Below are 6,120 nucleotides of genomic sequence, written 5' to 3'. Positions count from 1 at the left end.
AGTCTGTAGAGAAGCATCAGCTTCCAAGAATGTTTGGCTCCTGATGTGATCTTAACCTTTGCTTTCCAGTCTAGTCTTCAGAGAGGCTGCCGCTCATGTATGATGGAGATACTGCAGACATACCGTGCTAGGTCATTGGGAAACCATCTGAAGACTGATGTCTTATTATCTCTTGAAGCACATGGCAAAGAACCATTTACAGAACCTTCTCTATTATTTGACTATTTAGACCCTTAGGTTCATTGACTTCAGAATAGTTTTACGGAATCACTCTGAAGTCAATAAGTCTCCATGACTTGGAAGGAGTCAGGAAGCTACTGAAGGGCTCTGGGTCTGCAGTTGACTGGCTCCATGCAAGACAGAGGCATGCTGCTCCTGCTGAAAATAGGGACAAGAGTTTAACTCCACGAGGGCGGGTGGCTGGCTCAGCACAAATCGCTGTGCTCAACTTCAAAGGGCAGGGCCTCCTGCAGTCTTCCTGGGAGCAATAACATTCTTCCGTGGTTGTTTTGGGACGCTGGCCTTTGGGAAGGTGGCAGCTGAAGAGTTATGGAGAGTAGGACCTACTTTTCTCAGAAATGTGCTCTGGTTTCCCAGGGCATTCCTCCTGGAGCATTGGCATCCTATGCCATCCCTGAGGGCTTCAGCAGAGCTCCAAATAGCCAAGATGAGGAAAATGAAACAACAGGAAGCAGTGTGAACCGCAATGCTCCTTTGCCCTAACCCTCTACTCCCCACTTTTCAAAGTATTTCCTACCTGCTTTCATATAGAGCCCTGGAGAGCACTGAGATCTTTTCCCTTCCTGTTTAGGGACAAGTTTGGGATGAGCAGGTATGTTGTCTCACACTTTCCTGGCTGCCCTGAATGAACCATACATTGAATGGCATCCCACAGATTGCTCAGCTTTTCTTTGGCCTTCTGGCCTGGCAGGTGTGGAGGGACAGAGATAACTGGGTGGTTCGAGGAACGGGACGTAGTCAGTGTTACCCTCCACCCCCGTCCCCAAGTGGTTTTGGTAGCAAGACAACAGTTATCCTGTGGAGTTATGTATGTAACTTGTGAGTGGTTTCTCCAGTTCTTCTAAATAGCACTCCCCAGAACTCTTTTAAGTCATGCTTAGTATTATAAACAATTGTTAAGGACATTCATTTCACCTCAGTACCTTTTCCATAACATTATACGTTTCTTCATCCTTTTTATTTCATTCAGTATTTCATGCACCCTGTAAATCATAGCCACTAATCACCTCTCTGTTTGTCCCTGTGTCAACAACCAGGACTCTGGTCCAGTTCTCATCAACTCATGTTTAGATGATGGTGGTTCAACCAGACATTCTCCTCTCTGATCTGGGCATACCAGTTTATTCTATGCTCCCTGAAGGATTAATCTTAAGCTGCTGCCTGGCTCAAGAAAATTCAGTGGCTCCCCATTGTCTACTAAAAGTTAAGCTTCACCTAGCTTTTAAGGTCCTTTAGAATCGGGCTATAATCGCTTTTTTTTTTCCAGGAGTCCCTAATATATACTTCATAATTCTCATCACCAAATTTATTCCACACTGCAGATGTTTCATTGCCACACAACACGTTGTCTCCCTGAAATGCCTGACACTCTTCTGTGCCTCATCTGCCAAGTCATCTAATTTATTTGGCAAAGAAAGAGTGCTTTCAATACCTCCAACTTTGGCTCTCTTAAAGACCTGGCTTGTCTTAACTACTTCACATCCATTACCCACTGCCTTGTTTTCAGAAATCTAAGTGTCTTCTGCCTACATTACTGGACCATTAGCTCGATGCCGTATGAAGTAGAACATCAGCTCTGACACCCCTACCCAGATTTTTTTCCCCCAACAGTGCTTACCCACATAGGGCCAGGATTATAAGAGCTCCACAAATACTCTAAAAATAAATTATTTAAATTCCACCTTTGGGAACTCGGTGGTTGGTGTACAGTCTTATGCAAAGGAAAAATAACATGTATTTTATAGTCAGTATTATTGGAGGGGACACACCTGGAGATGTCACTTCCTGATAGAATCTTTCTTTATTTGAAGGGACCCTGAGTGGAAGGAAGGCCCACCCCTGAGTTTCAGGAGGATAAATTGCCTTGCTCTCCCTCACCTTCTTTGCTGTACTCTTTCCTCCACTTGGAATTCCCTTCCTTCCCCCCAACCCTTGATATATTCTTTCCCAGCCTTTGATATTAAACATAAAATATTATCATGCTAGTAAAGTCTTGGCCAGGCCTCAGCTCTCCATTGTCATTTTATGTTATTTAAAATAAAAAGACATAAAAGTTAACACAATTGCCCAGTACATATATGACCTGATTGTTTTGGGAATATAAATCTTACCCCATCTGCGGACCTGTGGTCTGTCTTGAACTGACCCTCCATACTGCTTTCTCATTATCATGGAGAGATGGCAGGCTTTGATCACCTGTCCCTAGTTTTTCCTCCATGGAATGCGCTGGCATTCTGGCTTTCTCTGCTCCCATCTGTGAGAATTGCATTGGTATACTTTTTCTGCCTAGATACCAGACACCTTCCTCAAGGGCAAGAACATTGTGATTTATACCTCTCTGTTCTCTCATTGCTGATTCTGGCATCTAGCACAGCAGTGGGACTCAGTATCTATTCATTCACTGAATAAAGGGGTTGAATAAATACCAGCCAGACACTTTCCTAATCATCTTTCCTTATCTTAATTTGTGTGCCCATTCTTAGGTGCATGACTATGTATATATTCCTGATTAAGGAGAACTAAGTAGGTCAAGTGACAGAAAGCAATGAATAAATCCATAATTTATAGTTTGGTTTAGGCTTCTTACTCTTTACATAGTAAGGCTCGGCATTAGTAAAACTTTCAGGCATTAGTAGGGAAACCTAGAGACTTTGTTACATCGTAGAAATTCTTATCATTCCATGCCTCATGCTACTTTCTTCCTTGAAGTAGGGCCCATCAACTTAGTCTACCTTTGTTTCCTTTCTTTTTTTTTTTTTTTTTACTGTCCTTATCCCCAGTATATCCCTTAGGATTCTTCAATGTGGAGGCACCATCTCTTCCAGATTGTTTTACTCTTTCTAACGCTACAGGGAAGTATAAGGAGGAAATAAGTAACAAATATGGGAAAATTACAAAAAGCTTAAAAATTCCAGTCATGTCCTTGACCTCATTCTTTGGCCTTTCTAACATGGGCACTGCTTGTAGCAGGCAGTGTTAGCCAATGGTTATTTCGAATTGCTAACTCAGCCACTTGCTAATTAGGAGGGACTTGGGCAGTCTATGTAACCTTGGCACTCTCGGTTTTTCCATCTGTGAAAAGGGGACGCTGAAGCTGCCTCTCAGGGTGCTTATGAGCATCTTGTGGGTTGATGTAAGCGTGCTCCTAGCCCAGAGTGCATAACATTGTTACAGCTTGGACCACTGTGTTAAATGTCACTGAAGCAGATGCTGCTGGAGTTATTGCCAGCTGAGGTACGTACCGGACACAGGTGTTACTTTTTCTTCCCAGGGCTGGTACTCCCTGAAATCCGGTTGCCTTCTCAGCTCCATTTCTGGAGTGAGGACCGCCTGGAGCTTCCTTGACCTTTTAGGCAAGACCTAATGAACGAGGTGCAGAGAAGTCAAGCCAAGGAGAGCAGAGGTAGAAGGCAAAACCGAAACCCAGCTCAAGGATAAATGCAAAGTGGTTTTCTGTTTTTTTGGGTTTTTTTAAGTTTATTTATTTTGGAGAGAGAGAGTGAGCATGAGCCAGGAGGGAGAGAGGGAGAGAGGGAGAGAGGGAGACACAGAATCGGAAGCAGGCTCCTGGCTCCTAGCTGTCAGCACAGAGCCTGATGCAGGACTCGAACCCATGAACCATGAGATCATGACCTGAGCTGAAGTTGGACGCTAAACCGACTGAGCCATCCAGGCACCCTGCAAGTTGGTTTTCTTGAGAAGGCCTCTGGAAGGGGCTCAGATATTCATAGTTTAAGACAAACAAACACAGGCGAACAGCAGATACAATTTCTTGATTTGACTGAAAGCTCTTTGGGTGGGATCAAAATCTCTCAGAATACACGTTGCTTATCTCTGTGGGTGCTTGGGCTCTCTTCTAGGCGGCTCTGACTCCTGACTCCTATTGCCCTCCTTAATAGCAGAACAGAAGCCCCAGCCTTCCCAGATATCAAAGATAAAATGATAAACTCTTTTCAATGAATAAATAAATGAGCGAGTGAATGAATGAATGTATACATGAATATAAGAGAGACAAGGCCCCTATGACAAAGCAGAAGCTGTCTAAGACAGTAATCCCAAATCCGGACCTCCAGCCTTCCCTTGGAAGGACAATATATATGTAAATAGAGCCATCACGTTTAGAATGTCAGGCCTCAGAGGGTTCCTCTGGAGCTTACAAAGGCCACTTCACACTTCTCCATGAAATTACAAAACTTGACAGCTTTCTTAACACAGTGATGGTGAGGAATAAAAACTTCAAAAATTATGCTATTTGAAAAGTAAACTATTTACTGTTCAGAGGAAAAGAATCTGAACTTAACTACTTGGCTGCTATCAGAATGTAACCCTATGACACAACAGTGATTTAAAATGTAAAATAGAGCTTTAGGCATGCAGAGAAGGAAGGCACTATCCCCACCAAAGCCCAGCTCTGTGGCACCTTCACCTGCAGGGACACGACCGAGGCCCAGGCACTCACCCATCACTGCCTGGACCGGATCATAGACTACCTGAATTTGCAGGTTTTTCTCCACCTGCACCTCCTCACTGCCAAGGATGTAAAAGAAACATGACAAATGAAGGCCTGGATATACATTTTCATGAAGGAAGTATGCACTAAGTGAAGTCTAGGTTCATAGCCAAGGCAGGCATTCTTAAAAAAACTTAATAAGTGACCTCTAGGAATAAAGGAATAGAAGGTTGTATGTGAAATGCATTGTGCCCCTGTGTGTCATCCCTGTGATAATGAGTTAGCTTGATCCAGGTCTAGAGATGTGCATATGGACACATACAAATGGGCTCACACTCTAGAGCTGTGGGCCTTAAGAGTGTGTCCTTCAATAAGCCTCACATCTTCCTGTTGAATTTTGTAAGATGGAAAAGACCAGGCAAGGCTCCGTGGTGTGCAGTGGTCAACACAATCTTTATTGGCCTACATGCCCCTCCTTAGTTGTGGGCACCTGCTGCCCCAGGGCCTGGCAGTGTGCACTGGGGTCAGTGCCAGTGCCTGTGGAGCCGGTGCTGTTCACAGTTTCAATGTGAGTCGGCAGACGTGGCCTGGGGTGGGGGCAGGGACAGATGACCTCTAAGTTCCCTTCCCATCTCAAGACTCTGTGATGAACTCAGAAGACATGACCCCGATATTCTGCAAAATTAAACTGTCACCTAGAATTCTAAAGACTTTTTGTGGGTCTCTCCCACTTTTTTGCAGAAGACAAATCTAAAACGTGCAGCCTATAGACAGAAATGTGATCCAACAGTTTTGTTCTTGTTTTTTTTTTTTTAATTGCACCATAGTATTAATATAATTATGTGAAAGCACATGACCAAATATGAAATGTTTCATACACTAAAAATCACAAACACTTTATAACTGCAGCCAAAACACTCAGGAGGTCTAGGCAGGAGTAAGCCAAGCTTAATTTTTAGAGGAATATCAAAGCCAAAGAAGCAAACCAAGGAAGTCGCCTATGGATGTAAAATTTTGGGCACAGTTCAGTTCAATTCAATTCCGTTCAACAAATACATGTATCTACTAAGTAGGCCCAGGGCACTGTGCCTGTTTCTGTTCCATATGAAGAGGGATTGGCATTACACATATGGTTTCATAGAGATGGTGAGAGGTGGATGAGAGCAAGAGCACAAGTAGTTTTCCATTTAATAATCATAATTATAAAAACAATTAGGAAAAGCTACCATTTACCAGAGGGCCAATCATATGCCAGTGTTTATGCCACACCAGGCCCTCTATACGTACATGAATGCTTGCATACACGATTCTTAATCCTTGAAACAACTCAGCAGAGGTATTCTTATTTCCCATTTTCTTCATGAGAAAATCAAGTCATAGAGAGGTTAAGTCACTTAGCCAAGGTCACCCAGCTCTCAGGTACTGAGCCA

The sequence above is a fragment of the Neofelis nebulosa genome, chromosome 9 (assembly GCF_028018385.1).
Source record: "Neofelis nebulosa isolate mNeoNeb1 chromosome 9, mNeoNeb1.pri, whole genome shotgun sequence".
Classification (NCBI taxonomy): domain Eukaryota; kingdom Metazoa; phylum Chordata; class Mammalia; order Carnivora; family Felidae; genus Neofelis; species Neofelis nebulosa.
The sequence above is the reverse complement of the archived record's forward strand: the minus strand, read 5'-3'. Positions refer to the sequence as shown.